This window comes from Sapajus apella, unplaced genomic scaffold, assembly GCF_009761245.1.
Source record: "Sapajus apella isolate SASKATOON/1434 unplaced genomic scaffold, GSC_monkey_1.0 scaffold42, whole genome shotgun sequence".
Taxonomy (NCBI): domain Eukaryota; kingdom Metazoa; phylum Chordata; class Mammalia; order Primates; family Cebidae; genus Sapajus; species Sapajus apella.
The window spans coordinates 12,239,968-12,260,669 of NW_022436982.1; positions in this window are offsets into that span (position 1 = coordinate 12,239,968).

Sequence of the window (20,702 nt, forward strand, 5' to 3'; positions counted from 1 at the left end):
ACCTTCTGGCGTTATTGATATAGACTGGCTTCCTGTACCCTGAACTCCGTCTATAGAAATCACTGTGGTTACTGACTCAACAGCTCTGCTTTTCAAAATAGAGTGCTGCATCTCAATACAGCCATGATTCCACAGAGCTTACCAAGAGCATGACCTACTTAATGGAGTTTACATCAGGACACTAAAGGTCAGAGCATGTTCTGTCTTTTTCCACTGTCCATCACATCAGTTTTCCCCTTCGTATCATCTAATTTAATTTAATTATACCATAAGGGGCTCAAAAGGCATGTCCTCAAACAACTGTGTCCCTTTCTCTTTCCGATAACCCCTCTTTAAATTTTAGGTGATAACTGACCCTCAAACAGTGTAGGTGGTACCAGTAAATTCTTATATAATGAATACATTTGAACATATTCCCATTCCAGGACTTTGTGTAAAAAATGAGTGATTTTTTAAAAAGTATTATTCTACAAGTTCTTGTATCTGTTCTTTGAATCTAAGGATGACATATTTGCGGGCTTCGCTGCTACAAGTCAAAATTGAGTTTACTGTCTGCATAAAATTCAAATACTATATTCTTAAGTCAAGTTTTTCAAGGAATTTTCTCTATTCCCAAAGCCAGCTCATCCTGTATCTTATGGATCTTGCTCTTTCAGTTTCTTTGAACCAGGCTGTCTTAGTTTTTCAGGTGATAATATCTCCCAGATTGACAAACATGAAAGAGAAATAATTCTAAAGATTGACCTCATATTACGTGCCAAGAACAGGGCATTAAACATATATCTGAGTCATCTTGATATCCCATTTGTTCAGAGACATCAATATCAATGTCAATTTGAGTAAAAGTAGGACCAACTCACAGCCTAAATCCACTGTGTCAGTGCTAATTATTGCCGGTTGTACCATTTTAATTCCTGCGTAGTTGGCTGCTGGCAAGTGCTCCATCAACCTTGCTCTGCCCTGGACTTGTTTTGGTCTTCTTGAAGACCACATACAGATTCTTGGAGTCTTGAGTTTCAAGGGAGTCTCCATAAATGAGTCATTCTCTATTAGTGAATCCAGCATTTTGTGTTTCAACAAGAGGCAAGAGAAAACCCACTCAGGGCTGCAGGCACATGCTGTCAGCTTCTCACTCCATACATACATGAAAACTCATATGTCAGTGTTGGCCCTAGAATATTGTGCAGACATACTCTTTGAACCCTGTACTAAAGGCAGGAGGAAGCAGCTTCTTCTCTTTTGTCCTTCCCTTCTCCATTCCTCACTACATTTGGTCTTACAGTTAGAGTCGAACCATCTAAGTCATGACAAGGGTTAACTGCTCTATATAAAACAATTTTCCCTATGACTCATTTGTTTTTGATGACGTCCTATGAATGCTAACTGTAACGTTACTACAAGTCCCAAACTAGTGCAAGTCTGCTAATTGTCCTAGAATGTGAAAGGCAAACACCTGTGGGAATTTAAATAATGGACTAACTTCTGCTCTTGATAAATCATCTCTGCTTTAAATACAATTATAGAGGAATTGCAAATATAACTAGTTAACTAAAATTTTTTAAATGTCTACCAATTTCCAGAGTAAACCAGGTGTGTAAATTCAACTACAGAGCAATATAAAGTGTGCTTTTAGATTGAATAGGTTCATTATGGGCCATCTATATGGTTTGTGTGCTCATTAATTTCTTTCAGCTTCACTGCACTTGTTTTTTGTTATTTTTCTTTTAATCTGTCATGAACTAGAAAAATAGGTTTTTAATTTTAAAAATAATTTTTAAAATTTATGGTTTACCTTCTATGACTTCTCAACTTATGCTTTTTAATTTTGCATTTGCAAAGCACTTTAGAGCTAACAAAGTAATTTTACACATGCATGTCCCTTCATTTTTGATCCAACAGACCTCCGCATTACCCAGTTGAGGAAACTGGAGATTAAAGAACTCCAGTGATTTGTCATAAGTCACATTGCTAGCAAATAACAGAACTGTGACTGGATCATTGGATTTCTAAAGCCAAGTTCCCTTTTAACTACAGCTGCACACTCTTACCAATCCATCCCACATGCTTTCCTAAGCCTTTACATACACAAATATTGCCCTTGCTTACTTACACTCTAACCCTCTACCTCCTGCCCAGCTCACAGATTCTCTGAGGGTCTGTACTGGGTAGGAGGGGACTGTGCTGTATATAGGTTAGGTGGTCTGCTCCAATTCTCCATATGTTAAGGCTGAGCCTAAATGTGTCTGATGGGGAAGATAGAGGGTGTGTGACTCTCAGGAGAGATGTGAAGGTGTGACCAGAATAGGTTTACTCCAGTCAATGTAAAATGTCCCCTCACAGTACAATTTGAGCTAAAAGGGTACTCCAAATCATCTCTTTTACAATATACTCATGTTACCTAAAATATCCAACAGTAGAGACTCACTCCTTTAAGGAACGACCTCTGTGACAGTTTGTCTTTTTCTTTTACTCTTTCCTTCTTTCTTTCTTTCTTTCTTTCTTTCTTTCTTTCTTTCTTTCTTTCTTTCTTTCTTTCTTTCTTTCTTTCTTTCTTTCTTTCTTCTTTCTCTCTCTTTCTTTCTTCTTTCTTTCTTCTTTCTTTCTCTCTCTCTTCTTTCTTCTTCTCTCCCTCCTTCCCTCCCTCCCTTCCCCTCCCTCCCTCTGTCCTTCCCTCGCTTCCTCCCTCCCTTCCTTCCTTCTCTTTTTTCTTTCTTTTCTCAGTATGAAGATGCCTAGGTAGTAGTTACTCTTTAAAGTTTGCCTCAAGTAATTCTGTCTTTCCATGTGCACACATGCTATTCCAACCACCAAGAGATAGAGCTTATGTCCTTGTCTCTTGAATTCAGGCTGGGTTAACAAAGAAACTAATGTACTGAGACTTCTAAGCTCAGGCACTAAGAAGGCCTGTAATCTTTCACTTCCCTACTGTTGGAGCCATGAGCCACCAGGTACAAAGTCTAGGCCAACCTGATGGAGAGAGGGGCCCTGGAAGATTTGAAGCCAGGTAGAGAGACCTGTGGAGGAGTGTCAAGGTGCCAACCACCAAGTCCCATCTGCAACCCAAATACCATCTGACTATAACCTCATAAGAAACCCCAAGTGAGGCCAGTAGAGTAACCATGCAGGTCCTAGCCAAACCAGAAAATCATAAAATATTTTTTAAAATGGTTGTTGCTTTAAGCCACTAATTTTTCAAATGATTTGTTATGGAGCATAATTGGTCATTTACACCTTAGTCTAAATGTTCAGGAATCTTCAACAATCCTTGAAAAATATGGCTCCCAAATAGGGCAATTTTGAACATATTTGGGTGATCTAAGGCAGCATGGTGGTAGAAGGTATATGGTGGTCTGTGAGTGAGGGAAAGAGAATTTCTGTGAAAGATGGAATAGGAACCCAGAAAAGGGAAAAACAGGAAGAAAAAGCAACACTTGTTAGGATTTTAGATTCAGTTCCATATAACTCTGAATCTTTTTCTTGTGTTCCAAGTTTTGTTTAAAATAGAAACAAATGTCACCCATAGCACAGGTTTAACACTTCAAGGAGTGCATCTATTTCCTTTTTTTTTTTTTGTGATCATTTCTGTGTTGAAGAATTAAAAAGGAAACTCAATGATGAAAACTCACCAAGTTATCTTTTTTAAGAGTTGGATCTTAGCATTATGGAAAACAGCCCATTGTTTGGCACATGGTAGCCATTGTGGACTTCCCCCCACAATTTAGCTAATATGGGACTCTGCCAGAACCTGAGTAGTTGGGGTACAGGGAAAGAAACTTTCATAGATACCCATGGGTTGGTTCTGGGCCCTGTCTTCCATCCAAAGCAGAAAAACTTGATCATTGCTTGTCCATTTATCCATTTATTATTTAGCCTTGTAGTGTCTTTCTGGCTAATGCCCCCAAAACCCTGGATAAAGCTAAGACATTTAGAAGAAACATACAAGTTAAAACGAGCTCAAAGTCACTTGCTTCTTCTATTTATTTATTTGGTCTGAGATGATTCCCACATTCACTTACCATATGGCATTAAATCATTCTGGTCCTTGAGTTATTATTACATGATTCAAAGAGTATAATTTACAGAATTGCCAGCCCAGGCTGCACTCTGCCCCACACCAAAAAAGGACCACAAGGAGGGGAAAAGAAAAATGACTGTTTCCTGGTAGCCCATATTTACGCAATTTTCTCCCACCACAGATTGTTTTGGCAGTCTAGACAGAGTCTTGTAAAATCCTTTTCTGATGTCATCCACATCCTTCCTTGATAAGTTCAAAATGAATCCGGAGCAAGCATGGCTCCTCAAGCCATGTTGTACAAATAATTAGTGCGGTGCCACCCGGAGAGGGCTTTGCACTTCAGTGATTTCCACATGAGAGGAATGGACTGATGAGCTGGCCACCAGATCATGTAAATATGTGGCAGAGAATGCGGCTGCTGAAGGGAAAGAAGAAATACACATGTGGGCATTTCATGTCTTAAAAGAACTTTGTGGAAAATGAAACAGATCAGAGAGAGAAGTAGTCTAGATTCAGTGAAAGAAAGATTAAGGAAATCATTTTCTTATTGAAGCCAGGAACATAGTATAGAATTAATGATTTCTTAAAAGGCAATTTAAAATTGTATTTCTAAGGGAAGACATTAGATCATATTTCTATCATAATTTGTAGAGTGGGAAAATGCTTCCAGGTTAGGAATTGAAATTCAGGTTATACGAGCTAGAATTTATTATTTCATCATTTTGCTTATTTATCCACCAGTAGTTTAACAAATTAACATATCAACGTATCTAACAGAACATAAAATATGCAAGCACATTTAAACAATTATCAGGCTTATAGCCTCATTGAAAATCAATGCCAATTTGTTGGAAAATAATTTCTTGATCAGCAAACAATGACGATACATTCTCTGTTAAAGGCTTGAAATTTTCCTTTGCCCTAAGTTTGTATTTTCCTGTGATTATATCCTGCTTGCCTTCAGCTGCAACTGAAAGAAAAATGCTTCTTATATTGTATTTTTAAAATTCTCTAGTTATACTCTATAAAAATAATGAAACAGTATAGAAGTGAGCAAGAAATTTTTGATTCTATTCTCCTTGCATTTTCTCTGCAGTTGGCTATTTCAGGGAAAAAAAAAAAAAAAAAGAATAGGAAATAGTTGACATGTGGTGGTTTTCCCTGCATCCTGACATATTTCTCAACTCCTCAACCTCTCCTCTCTCTATCCTGCCTTGTTTCTAGCCATCTTCTCTTCTTGTTTGGCTGTTTAATTATCTTCCTCAGTGTTCTCCTGTAAAATTTTTACACAAAACTCAAATCATGTTCTCTCCTCACTTTAAGCCACGTGGTAGCCTCTAAACCCCTCATCATGCCCTGCCATGAGACTCAGATTACATGTGCCCCTACCTATGCTTTGTAACCTCCAGTTTCTCTGAAGCATCCAATGCCTTGGCCAATTCTGCCACTCCTTCACTTTGTCTGCCTGGCAGATTGCTACTCATTTTTATGAAACAAACCTCATGTGCTCTTGCCATCAATCTGTGTGGTCCTACTGGGCTTCTTTAATGACCAGTCCTGGTTCCACATTCCACAGCTGACACCACATAAAAACAGACCTTGGTCACTGTTATACTGGACACAGCTTCTGGCTGAACTCACTACTGTTATGTATCTCAAGCTCATCTCTCCCAACTCTGTGCCTTCCCAGTCTCTGACCTCCTCAGAGAGATTTTCCTCTCTGGCTCTGACCTTTGACTTTATTTACATCTACCGTCTGTGTCATCTTCCTTGATAATCCCACTCAGTTGTGCAGACATTTCACTATGTTGGTGCTTTGGCCTGAATTACCTCAGCCTTAACCAGCAAAGAATCCCTCAATTTCCCTAGAATCCCTAGAGAGACCATGTACTCTATTCTTTCCAGTAGAGATCATTTTGTAATGTCTTGATGTTTTCACCAGGCAGCAAATTCCTGAAAAGCAGGCATGGTGTCTTACTCTTTTTGGTATCCTTGGGGCATAATTTAATCTCTGGTGCATAGCAGTGTTTGTCGAATGAGTGAATGTGATTTTTCTATTTCCTACTTTTCCACTTCATTATATCCACCTGCTTTATCAGATTGTTTGGAATACAGTGGGACCTCAACAAATATATTTAGATTAAATGAATAAAGTTGCTAATATCCTCCTATAGCACTTGACTTGTTATAATGAGCATAAATAGTGTGTGTAATTTTTAAATTGAAAAGGAGACAAAAACATTTTGGAAAACAAAAATATGTGGTCAAGTCCTTCTAAGTTAAGCACTGTGAACTCAATTTAGAGACTAAATTAGGAATATTTCCTTAATTAATAATGTGAGACTATATGGAAAAAGGGGCTTAAGTATTGTCCATGGACAAAAAAGGAGCTTTCTAAATAGGTGCACAAGAGAAACAGTATTAAATGTTGATTATCATCATCAAATTCTAAAAAAAATCTACTTGCCTAACAAAGGAAAATATTCAAAAGTGTTTAACAAGAGTTTGAAGAAATGTAACAATGACATATTTTTTAAAATATGTGTATCCTCAGTAATACTAATTATGGATATATTATCATAAATATGTATGATAAATAATAAATGTAAAAATGTAGAAGTCACTAATGTAACTTGTTAACTGTTCCTTGCCCAATTTACTTGTCACATTTTCATTATTAATTCACCCAGCTAAGATGAATCAATGCCTTCTCTGTGCCAAAGACTGGGCTGATACAAAGTATATCATATCCTGGGAGAAGGAAGCCAGAAACAGTTTGGTTATCCAACTTAGCCTTCAACAGGAACTAAAATCTTAAAATAGGGTCTGGATATAATTCAATTTTGCACATAACTAGGGAAATAGAAATTAAAACCACAATCAGATATCACTTTCACCTAATAGTTGCAATAAAGAAAATGAGATACAGTTGTTGGTACAGAGATTCAGCAAGTGATACTCTCACACATTGCTGGCACAGGTTTAAATTGTGAAAGTTACACTGAAGAACAACTTAATGAATATACAGTAAAATTAAAAATGTATACATGCTATGACCCAGTAGCTCCACTTGGGTACATTTCTTAAAAACAAAAATGAAAACATTCTTGATCTATATGTTATACAGATACATGTCCACTACAACAAATTTTTTAATCAGCAAAAACTTGGTGACTGACTTAATGTCCTTCTGTAGGTCAGAAATAAATTATAGCATACTTCCATGGCTGCCTATACCAGTAAAAATCATCATAAATGTATCTATAAATAATAATGTTGACAAAAATTACATATTCATTTATGTAAATTTAAAAGCACAAAAAGTTGACAGTATATGGATACTACTACATGTATATAAAAGTATAAAAACATATTTGGAAGTGCACACTCAAAACTCATTTTGGCAATAGTTTCTGGGAAGTGGGGAGAGGAATGAGTGAGCCTCAGTGGGTTATAATAACGATATTTATATATATCTGCGACTTTTAATTTCTGATATAACACTGGCAGCAAGCAACTATGACAAAACATAACAATTGTTACTTCTGGGTAGTGTAAATATGGGTATTTATTATATTATCCTTATAACTTTTCTACATTTCTTTCATTTCTCTGAAAGTATACACAAATGAGAGAGATTTCTGTCATCTAATAAGCTTGCTCAACACAGTTTATCAACTTTTTTAAACAAAGTTTAAAACTTTTTTAACTGCAGGACTTTCAGAGCCTTAAATATCACATATTAAGAATTTTCAAGAAGTAATTATAGTGTATTAAAGAAAAAAGTTACAACTCCAGATTTCAACACATTCTATGAAGGAACAAAGAGGCACAGTGAAAACTGAAGGCTTGGAGTGAGCGAGGAAACGCTCACAGAGGACAGTCATGATCAGAAATGACCTTGCTTCATGGGTGGTATTTACATCAGGATGAAGAAAGAGAGAGTCTGCTTTTCAGAGTTTTGAACCATGCTTGAATAGTAAAGCTTCAATGTAGATATTGGTTATTATTATCATTTTGTCATAAGGCAATTCTATTTAAAGTTTGTAATTTGTGTGCTACTTTTTAAGAACAGATCTTCCACTTTTAAAAGAATTATTTCTAAGCTGAAGCTCTGTGGAAAAAAAATACTATGGAAATAGAAATACTTTTTTCAGCTTTGTATAAGAATTCAAATCCTAATATAGATGATACAGCAGTTTTAAATGATGTTTATTACTTTGCTTTGTAAAATTGATAAAAACCATTTCTGCTTAGGAAAAGCCAAACAAAATATCTCATTTGCAAGCTCTATCACAAACGTGTTTTAATATTTTGTTTGAATGTTTTAATATTTTATTTGAAAACTTTAATATTTTGTTAGAGCAATGGTGGGTATACTCTAATTTTGAGATACAATTATCCAAAAAAGAGAGGATAAAGTGACATTAGTTTACATATTGTTTTCAAAAACTTTTGTTCTCAAAAAAAAGAAAATGAATGTTGAAATGAAAAATAAAAATGAGATCATTTGGAAGAAGTTTTATTTTCTTTTTGGAAAGGGAATTTTTTTCTTTTGAGATGGAGCCTTGCTCTGTCACTCAGGCTAGAATGCAATGGGGCGGTCTCGGCTTACTGCAACCTCCAATCACCAGGTCAAGCTATTCTCCTGCTCAGCCTCCCAACTAGTTGGGACTGTTACAGGTGCATGCTACCATACCTGGCTAATATTTGTATTTTTAGTAGAGACGGGTTTTCACTATGTTGGCCAGGCTGGTCTTGAACTCCTGACTTCATGATCTGCCTGCCTCAGCCTCCCAAAGTGCTGGAGATTGGGGTACTGGTCTCTTGAATTCCCAAAATGAGATGAAATCCCACTGAAACTTTAGTTGCCACAGATGACCAACAAAAACACTAACAGAGAGAGGGTTTTCTAGTTTTAAAGTAATTTACTACATATTTTCTGAAATTATAAAATGAAGAGTGAGAGAATTAGTTCCAGTTCTTCCTTGGCCATCAGTCAGAGCTATGAACTTAGGTAATTTATTTAACCTCTCTGCCTCTCAGGACCATCATGTGTAATGTTTCTTGGTCAGACGTGATATTTTTAATCTCCATTTTAAGCTCCTCTAAATTTAAGATTCTGGTAAGCAAATCTAGGGGGAAATAAATGCTAAAACATTTCTAACACTGAATATGCTGGACTTCACAATAGGCAGGCTGCTTAATTCAATTAACTCACATTTATTAAACATTTAATATGTGCTAGGCACTACAGATAGAAAAGTGCAAAGAGAAACTGCATTCTCCAGGAGCTCCTATTCAAGTAGAAGAGATAGGAGAATAGATCATTTATAAACTGCAAAAGATGTTGCTGAGTGGGTGTAGTCAGAGTCAGATGATTCTGGGTAGCTTCCTGAGTGAAGTTTGAAGGATGAATGTTGAGCATTTAGGGTATTCTACAATTAATAAAATTCATAAGTAAGTGAACTTGCTGTCTTTCTCAGTTGATGGTCTCACATGTATCTGTATGAGTGGCCCTTTGATGAAAAGGCAACCCTTTGGATGCGTACTGGACACTTTAAATACTGTTGCTACTCAGCAAATAGTTTTGAGCTCTCCGCAGGCAATTCTTGCAGGACCATATTTATAACATTTTGTAAACAGCAGGACAAACCTCCCACTGTCACTACCACCTCCCCTGCTCAGGACTTAGTTCCTCTCCCCTCCCACTAGGAAGGAACAGGGCAAACTCGATGCTATTTTCAGCCAACAGCACCTCTCAAATGAGCTACCAAGCAAGGCAGAGCATACATTTAAAATGGATACAGTTGGGACAGCAAACAACGCTTATGTGGTGTTCTGTAAAGAGCCAAAGTTACTTCAAGAACTAAAGGAATGCTATTTAAAATCTATAGAGATATTGTCCCTTGCATCCCCAAAAAGCTAACTTCCCTCTTATAACAGTCAGTCTCTTCATAGTAAACTCCCAATGCTTTCTTTTCTTGCCATTGGCTTTGGTCTACTTGCTTGAAAGATGACTTTTCTTTTCAAAAAGTTGTTTGCTCCACTCTGGGCAGAAAATTAGAACACAGGAGGATGTATTATAATCTGTCTCCTCCTAAGTGGGAGGCAGTCAATGATAATAACTACAATTTCGGAGTCCTATTCTGAGCCGGCTTCTTTCACAATTAGCTCGTTTAATTTTTTCAGTTATCTGCAATGGCAGGTACTATATCCTTGAAGACTGAGAACTCAGAGACATTAACTGACCCAATGACAAGAATGTGATAGTAATACATTAAAAGGTTTATCTAGCCAGGATTCATCCTAAATACTGGTGGAGTATTTAGGTGATATCTCTGGGAGTGTGAGCTGGGAATTCAGTTATCTGCTAAAGACCTTCTTTTTTCTCTGCAGACATCCAGCTACCCTGAAGCTAAAGTCAGAGAGAGGTACGGGCCATGTGAAATAGATACTTTGCAAGGCAGGAAAATCTTTCTGTTTGTCATACATTTTGTTGAACCTACTTTTGTTGCTGTTCATATTTGTCTGTGAGTAATGTCCCTTACCTAAGAGTACCTTCAATTAAGAGCCAATATTCCAACAAAGGCAGGTTTCAAGGGCCTTTTCTTGTTGCTGTCAATGTTAAAATGGAAATGTATTCAGATAGGGAAAAAAAATGTTTGGGTTCTGGACATAATCAAACGATACTTCAACTTATATTGCTCTTTCTAAGAGCCTTCTTAAAATATAATTTCCTGTTTAAAATAAACTACAATAATTGTCATATAAATTAGAACCCAAAGAAATGTATGAAAATAGCTACAAAAGCAAAATCAATATTTAAACTATAAAATTTTATTATTTCTTAGCTATTATTTAATACTGCATTTTTATGCCATGGTAGCAATAAAGATGTAAAATTTAGCCAGTCTCAAAACATCTCATTATCTTAAATTTTATATGCATTTTTTATTTTATTTAATCTATGATTGAAATTATATTATTTGATCTTGTCAGATATATTTTTACAAGAATACCTGTAAACTCTTTTGGGTTATTTCCTTATATGTATTTAATTATGTTCTGACTTTTCCCTAATGCATAACAGGAGATTCACAATGGGTATATGAAATGTGGCCAGGTGCGGTGGCTCATACCTATAATCCCAGCACTTTGGGAGGCCAAGGCAGGCAGATTGCTTGAGGTCAGGAGTTCAAGACTAGCCTGGCCAACATGGGGAGACCCCATCTCTACTAAAAATATGGAAAAAAAAAATTAGCTGGGTGTGGTGGTGCATGCCTGTGGTACCAGGTACTCAGGAGGCTGAGGCAGGAGAATTACTTGAACCTGGGAGGCGGATGTTGCAGTGAGCCGAGATCATGCCGCTGCACTTTAGCTTCGGTGATGGAGTAAGACTGTCTGACATAAAATAAAATAAAAGAAAAATGTGATAAAGCATCATAAGCTACTCAGGAACAAAGAGTAGACAAAAATTGCATATCATTATGACCTACACATATATTCGGATAGGGGATGATATAGGGAGGCAATTTGGCTTATGAACAGCTAAGTGAAGAAAATGTAGTCCATTATATAGTTCAGAGTTCATGAGATAAAAACAAACTGACTGTTCAGAATAATTAATCTGTTCTCGGTAGTGAGATCAGGCAGTAATTTCCCCAGGAGCCCTCATAAAGAGGGTGATGTATGATGTGGAAAACACATTTTTGACAGCAACGTTGGAATCAGAACTTCTTTCTTATGAAGCTCCTCAATATAAATTGATGGGATCCCATTGAAGTCCAGTTTACTAAGATAACTTCAGAGTCCTTTAAAATATTTACAGGATTTTTCAGCAGGAGAAAATGAGCGGGCAGAAAATAAAAATTGAAAGTTCTGATCCATCCTTGGCAATGAAGACTCACTTTAATGTTTTTAGTATAACTCAAGTCAGAAAGCTTCCAGGGACCCTATAAAGGTTTGCTTACAATTACCTACTGGTTGTTGTGCTCATTAGAAAGATGGTTTTTAACCATCTTTAATATCATAAAATGAGGCATCATTGGATGTTGCATTGTTAGACTTAATGTCGGTAAAATGTAAGTGCACTAGAAATGAGCACTCTTGCCTATATCTTGAGATGTCAAGCCAAACGAAGAGGCTAGCTAGGGAATTGGCGCTGGCACTTAGAGCCTCTGAAATCTTGTAGCCAGCAGCAGTTATTGCCACCACTGTTCTATTAACTTTACTGATCAAATTAGTGAATATCTTGCAGGTTTTGAGATCCTTCAAAATCTAAAGTCCCAGGCGGAAGCATGTGATGAATCAGGCCTCAGTCATTTGCTCAAGCTGCCAGGTGGTTGTTTAGAGAAGAAACCTCTAAGCCTGTGTTTTCAGCTCTTACTAAGACACATATATGTGGAAAGGGAGTTACTCAAAATGAAATGGGAGTTTGATTGCAGGTTAGCCAGAAATAACAGCACGTGTCTACCATACACATTTATACCTGCAGTGACCTCACTTCATTCTATTTGAAACATGTAATGGTTTGAGGCAAGGATGCTAAGAGATGGCAGTGAAGAGTACCTGGACAAGCCTAGGATAATGGTCAGTGCAGTCCACATTCTGAGGCATATTCTCTGTCCACTACAGCTTGTGAATGAAAGAAAGAAAGAAAGAAAAAGAGGAGCACAGAGAGAAGGGAAAAGCTGGCCAAAGTCTGCGACTTGTTTCATGTTCATGACAGCAATGCTGGTATTTACCTACATTGTAAAGCAATCAGAAAAGATAATGGTGTCAAAGTCGATATTGCATCAGTCCACTTTGACGCCAAGATTACAGCATCATGGTCTGAGTAAAAATTGCATTTTCCAGAGAGACATGCAAGGAAAGTTTTCAATGAATTTCTCACATTATGTACTAAGCAGAGTAAAAGTTTGATGTGTACAGTCTAGCAAGTGATTCTCTTCAGACTATAGGAGAAGCCTAGGAACAGGATAGTACAGAGAGTAGAACAATTGTTTCAGGGGCTGTTGGCTTTAATAAGAGGAAGAGAATAGGTATCTATTGATTTGCTTTATAAAACCAACAGGGAAATTCAAGAAGGGTGACCATAAGAAAGGGAATTCTAGGATCTAGGTTAAGTTGATAGGAGAATTACTCAGAAAATGTCATGAGTAAATTTGGCTTAAATGGGGATAAAAGCAAGCTCAGACAATGAGTCAAAGTTCTGAAAGAAGAGCAAGATAAAGTTGGCATTAAACTAAAGGGATTTATGAAATCAACAGAATTAACTACTAGATTCATTATTAGGGAAGATGAAATAATAGAGAGCAACGAAACAGTTATAGAATGAATATGGTAGAGTGAAATAGGAAATAAATTCTTCAACATTGTGTAAGATCACCTAGCACATCCAGTCAGGGTAGAATCAAGTCCTTTTTAATAAGACAAAAGAAGCTGAAACCAATCATTTTAGATTTGTTGTCTTATGACAGCCAAATGCTGATTTCTATTTGATAGATGAGCAAATTGAGGCTGAGAGTCATTAAATCATTTGCAACAAAAACGCATACTTAGGAGTGGGCTAGCTGGAGCTTAAGCCTAAGTCTGTGTGATTCAAAAGCTCAGACACTTCATTTTACAGGAATGATGCTCAAATTTAACAATTTTAAGTGCTTTGGTGATCTGTGATTTTATTTATTTTTAACCTAAGTATTAAATAGAAGACAGAGGCTTTTCTTGAGAATCTTTGTAAATTTTAAAGGAAACAAATTACATATCAGCACCATTTTGGTGGGGAGAGATGCAGTATGAGGGGACCAAGAAGTACACCCCTCTACTTCCCTCCCTCTCCACATATATACTATCTATTTAGACTTATAGACCTTTTAAAAATTATTCAACTAATGCTGATGTGGGAAAAGCAGATGGCCTCCCTCCAAAGATTTGTTTTCCTTTCTTTGGGGTAGGGTTGTTGCCATGAAGAGGCTACGTGGCAAGGGGCTACATGTTTTCAGCCTCCCTTTTATCTAAATAGACCCATGTAATTACTCACTTCTACTAATAGATCAAGGTTACTAAGAATCAAGTGTGCTTTCTTTACTGGTCCTTTTTCACTTTCCTCCAACTAGATATTTGCATCCAGGATAACCCTGGAAGCCACTTGTTGCAGACAGCACAGCCTCCACCAGTATAGCCATCTACTACCAACTGAACCCTCTTCTTTTCCCCAACAAGTAGACCAGCATTAAACTATTACATGAGTAAGAAATAAAGTTTTATTTGGTGTTACACCAATAACACTGGGTTTTTGTTGTTGTTATAGCAGTTGGAATTACTTGAACCAACACAATTAAATATAATTATGCAGGTTTTTTAATGCTCTTGTTTCTCTTTCCTCCTGAATTATTTCTGAAGTCTTCAGGATTCATCATAGCAGGGATGATACAAGAATATGCAGAATCACACCTCAAGCCTGAAAATTGTTCCCTTATGAGTAGATTAAAAAGAAAGGAGAGAGGAAATACAATCCAAAAATGCAGAATATTATTCTATAAAGACATTAATCATTTTTTTCTTCTTAGAAATCCTAGTAGCGTGTACATTTAAAAATTGCATGCCTGAAGACCTTGGGAAACAACTATTAGAACTAGCTTAATTTGTTAGTTCATTTTTTACTGACCAAATATTTAACACACATGTATCTTGTGCTGTATATTAAGTACTATGTGGAATTATGAGTAAAAATTTTTAAATGTCCACTAGAGGTAACTAACACAACGGTATTAGCTATAAAGATATTAACACAACATTGCCCATAATAGCAAAAGAAACATCAATGTTCAATAATGGAATAATTAAGGCTCTTCTATATTTGCCTAATAAAGCACTAGAATTACTTTTTTAAGGGTAGCTGAGTTGGAACTTTATTCAGTAATTAATTGGAGATCATTGAAACTTTTAAGAAGATAGGTGAAATGATATAACTGCTCTTTAGCAAGAATAGAGGAACACAAATAGAATGTAGGATAAATTGAATTAGTAAAGGAATTGTGGACGAGATTTCCAGTTGCTCTCAGTATCTGTTCTCCCCTTCTTTTATTAGCAAGAGAACTCTGTAGTATGAGCTAGTCAAACAACAGCCCAGCTAAAGTCAGTATTCCCAGCCTCTCTTGAGATAGGCGTGACCACACAGCTAACTTCTGACCAGGGGTTGTTTTAGCAGAAGATAAGAATAATGTCACACCTTCCTCAAGTCCTCCGATTTAAGATATCTTGGCTAGATGGTGGAGCCAACTCACTGGCAAAAACCAGGTCTTCATATCCTAGCCTTCATATAATAACTAAATATGTTATGGTTTCAATGACCATAACATATTAAGTTGAGAAAGAGAGTTAGAATAAGAGAGGTCAGCAATTGCCAGAAATTTGAAGCACAAAATTTGTGCTTGAGCTGCAACTAGGCCATATACTCTTGACACAGCAGTGCCTCTTTGTCAGTATGCTCTTGATCTCCCCTCAACACAGGGCTCTGCAGACTTTTCTCATGAATGAGGTCACCTTTTAAATAAACATATAGCCAGGTTCCACTGAGGCTTCCTTCTCCAGGCTTAGTGTTACAAACTAAGATTTCCAATGTTAAGTAATTGGAGTCTCCACTCCCCCCTAAAATCCTCTCATAAATTATTTCTTGTCCTCTATTCTATAGACTTTTCAGCTCTTTTATAGCTTCATGTGAATAAGAGTTCAAAAGTTGTGTCAATCGTTTACAGACATAACAGGTCTATCTCTAAACTGCTCAAAATAAAATACAGCATCTATTATCTTGCTTTAACTGAAAGGCAGCCAGGACAAATTACATTTTAATACATGTCCCCATAAATAAGAAAGCCACAAGCTAGGGAAAGCAAACAAAGAAATATTTCTTAAAAAGATATATGAATAAAAAGGAGGTGTCCTACTCCATACAGAAACAATGATTTTAAAAAAGAACAAAGCTGGTTGACTCACATTTCCTAATTTTAAAACTTACCACAAAGCTATAGTATTCAAAACAATATGATACTGGCATAAAGACAGATATACACACCAATGAAATAGAACAGAGAACTCAGAAATAAACACTTATACATATGGCCAAATGATTTTTGACAAAAATGTGAAGCCATTCAATTTGTTGAAATTCCTTTCAACAAATAGTACTGAGAAAACTGGATGTCCACATTAAAAAAAAAATGAAGCTGGAAACTTACCTAACAGCATATGCAAAAATTAACTCAAAATGAACCAAAGACTGAAAATTATGAAACTCTTAAAAGAAACAACATAAGGCAAAATCTTTGCAACATTGCATTTGGCAATGCCTTTTTGAATATGACACCAAACATACCAGCAACAAAATAAAGAATAAATACATTGTACAGCATAAAAATTAAAAATTTTTTCCATCAAAGGACAATGCCAACAGGATAAAAAAGCAACCTATGAAGTGAGAGAAAATGTTTGCAAATCATATATCTGATAAGGGATAAGGGACTACTAACCATAATATATAAAGAACTTCTAAAACTCAACAACAATACAATTCAAAAACGGGCAAAAGACTTGAATATACATTTCTCCAAAGAAGATATACAAATGGCCAAAAGTACATGAAAAGATGCTCAATATCACTATTAAGAAAAGCAAATTAAAACTATAACGAGATATCACTTCACACTCATTAGGTTGGCTACTATTTTTTAAAAAGAGAGAAAAAACAAGCATTGATGAGGATGTGGAGAAATCAGAACACTTGCACATTTTTTTATGAGAATGTGAAATGGTTCAGCCACTGTGGAAAATAGTATGGTGGTTCCTCACAAAATTAAAAACATCAGCAATTCCACTTTTGGGTCAACCTAAAAGAATTGAAAACAAGGTCTTGAAGAGATATTTACACATTAGTGTTCATAAAAGCATTATTCACAATAGGTAAAATGTGAAACCAATTCAAATGATGAAAAGATAAACAAAGTGTGATATATGTACACACATAATAGAATATTATTCAGCATTAAAAAGGAAGGAAATTTTAATATATGCTGCAACATAAATAAACTTGAGCACGTTATGCTAAGTGAAATAATCCACAAATACTCTATGATCCTACCTAGGTGAAGTACTCAGAGCAGTCAAATTCACAGAGACAGAAAGTAAAATGGTGGTTGCTGGGGCTGGGGGTAGGGGAAATGGGGAGGTATTGTTTAACGGGTATAGAGTTTCAGTGTTATAAAACAATGAGAATATAATGATGGATGGTGGCGATGGATACACAACATTATGAATGTATTTAAATCCACTGAACTATGTGTTTAAATATGGCTAAGATGGTAAATTTTATGTGTATTTTATCACATACAAAAAAATGGGAAGAAAAAGAGGCATCCTATAGCTTCCAAGAGCAGGAATACAGCCAGACATTAGGAGTAGAAAGGAATCTGGTGCTGGGAAGTCAGGAACCTGGAAGACTTCTCTGGATTCTGAGTTGCTGGCTCCTGATTCTCCCTGAATAACTGTTTTATTCTTTTTTATTTTAATCAGCGTATTTGCTTTTTCTATTATTCATTCACATGGTTAGAGGTGGATGTCTCAGAGCTCTATAGTTTTTGTATTTTCCATATAAAGAAATTGTCTAGAGTAAATTAAAATTTTTAATCTCAAAATCAAATTTCTAACCGTGGAATGTGATTGGCCCAGCTTAGATCAGGTGCCCAGTGAACTATGGACATGGAGAAGGGGATAAGACCTGACTCTCTGAAACTTGTCCTGCGAATAAAGGCTTGAAGGTAATGGGTCATTTTTAGCTGGATAGACACCTCAAAGTATCACTTTCATATACGGCAACAGACTGAAAAATTGAGAGAGAGAATCAGCAGGCTTTGAAAGCTAGAATTTAAAGTGTCTAGAGAGGAGCAGGAGTCAAAAATGCTGAAGCTAAAGTCAGAATAACTCTGAGGAAAGCAAAAGCCACTGATGGAAAATGGAACAAAAGGATAATACTTTTAGCGTGGATGTATTGAATTTAAGATTATGATGTCACATATGAATAGCAGTTGGTAAAATGGGCTAGACTTCAGGAGAGTATGAGAGTTGAAGGTATTGTTTTATTTATTTAAATAAAGAATTGATTCTGGATACCTGCTCTTTAGCCAGTGCTTTTTTAGGCTCTGGGAATATAGCAATGAACAATATGGACAGGTAGACTTCACCTAGGTAATTACGTTCCCCTTGGTTTTACTAATAGGCTTAAGAAACTCCATGAACCCCTTCAAATAATGAAAACTATATGTATATGCTTAAGTGTCTTTTTGAAGGAAGAAAAAAGGGTACCACAGAATGTCAAAAGGGTACATGACCTCAAAAAAGTGAAGAATTACAGATATAAAACAATATGTACTTAGACTCTAAAAATAGGAAGAACAGGAGCTGTTCATTGACAATGTCTTGATTAACACCAACATTGACAGTGTGGGAGAGTAAAAATAAATTAGAAAAGAAGAGTCCAAGACCAATCTAAAAAAATAATATTTTGAAACATTATCCAATGTATTATGTTTCTCCTTATTACCGCTTCCTTTTTATATGTAGTTGACTGTAAACCCTGATGTGAAGACTTAATGTATTCAGGAAACAAAGAATAATGGGGAAAAAAAATCTCAGCACGAAAAGAGTCAGATTATTCTGTTTGAGTTTCAAAAGAAGCTTTTGAAAGCCAGTGATAGAGACAACTTTGAATGAAAAACCTTTTTCTTTTTGTTTTTTAGAGCCTCCTTCCGTCTCCTACCAAGGCTAAGAGTTTGGTAAACTCAGTATTTTCTTCTTTAAACTATAGAACTTGTGACAATTCATGATCGTTCAAGAGCAAATTTGCACCATAGATAGAGAGAAGTAAGAATTCTTTTTTGAGCTGAGGGAGAAACCTGGAGAGGACTAGCAAAGTCACACAATATGATTGGATGCTGATGGGAGCACTGGTCTCAAAGTGAAAATCTGGTTGGGAGGTAGAGATAAGCAGATGGGTTTGGAGACTGAAAACCAAGGAGTTTTATGTTCCTTTTCCAAACTGTGAAAGGAGATAGCGTTCTCGAGGGTCTCCTGCCAACATGGAGTTGGCAGGAGATACGCTGGCCAGAGGAAAGAAGATATATTTTCAGGGCAGATAGAGACGTAAAGTGGGTTGAAATAGCCTCTCCACACTTTCTCCACATACCTCCCAGCCCTCTTGAATTTCCCTGAGATATCTCAGATCCAAAAATGTTTTGTACGTCTAATGAAACATCAGAAATAGCTGAGAGTTGAGACACAGTCTTCCTGCAAGGGGTTACCACAAAAGATGATGGGTCAAAATGACGAGTTACTAAAGAATAAAATGAGGCCAGGAGAGCCTTTTGCAGAAGCTGCAGGGTGGCCAGCAAAAGCCGTGAATGCAAGGAGGATGTGACTAAGTCTGAAAGGATCATGGTGCCAGCCACCCTGAGGTAGGAGTGAGTCAGCAGAAGCAGGCCGCTGAGTTTCCAAAAGCAATCATCATGCACTTGCACAACAGGGAAACAGACGCATCATCAAAAGTAAATTTCAGCCGAGACATTCTCTCCAACATGAGCAGCAAAGGTAAGTCCCCCTGAGCTCCCCAGTCTAGGGAGAAGGAAATGAGAATAAAGAAGGCAAAAATCAGAGAAATGTATTTTAATCTAGAAAAGCCTCTGACAAATTTAAGTATTTCATCATTAGTGGGCATGGGAGTCACTAAGTTCATTTGGAATGAAATAGTATTTTCATCTTTGTTTTAGCTACATGGTGTGTAAAAATTACAACTGCTAGAATAAAAGTTAAATCAGGAAAGTCAGGTGTCAGAAACAGAAGAGGGTTTCCAGAAAGAGCACAGGGTCAACTCTAACAAATCCTGAAAAGGTTAAACAAGAAGTTTTGCATCTTGGTGAGAGCTGAAGCCAGGCTGCAAGTAAGAACTGAGTGAGTAGTGAACAGAGACAGTGAATGAGGACTACTCTTTCAAAAAAGGTAGACTATTAAAGAAAGGTGAACAACAGCAACATTTCCTTAGTCTTAGTTTTCTTATCTGTGAAGTAAAGGACAATAATAATTATTAATGTAAAGTTGGTATTAGAACTAATGTATAGAGTAAACAGCAGTCTTATCATATCAGATGTCTTATAAATATTTGGTTTCACCCTTTATTTCATCCTCTTTTCTTTCTCCTCTTCTGGGAATGGAACAAGTCAGCAATCTTCTTGCAATATTTTCACATGTGTTTGAACATTGTTATTTTCAACTCTCAGCTTTATTTATTTAAATAAATAGTACATATTCAGAGAGACATGATGTGATAGGGCTAATAGAAGTCTCATGTGATATTATTATCACTTAAGAAAGCAGAGATTAAGGTGAGTGAAGTGAGGTCTCCACAATGACATGAATAAGTAGGAGAGCAAAGACTAGAGCAAAGATTATTGTTTTCAAGTATACTGTTCTTCCATTTAGAGTCTGATCATTTTTTGAATGGTCATACTTACTTTATTAGTCCAATCTTTAATTTGTTCTTACGTTAGCATGATCTAGATTCCATGTATCTTATACATTATTTAAAGTGTTAGACTTAATCAGAGCTCAAGAGATACCAAACTACATCCCTGTCTTAAGT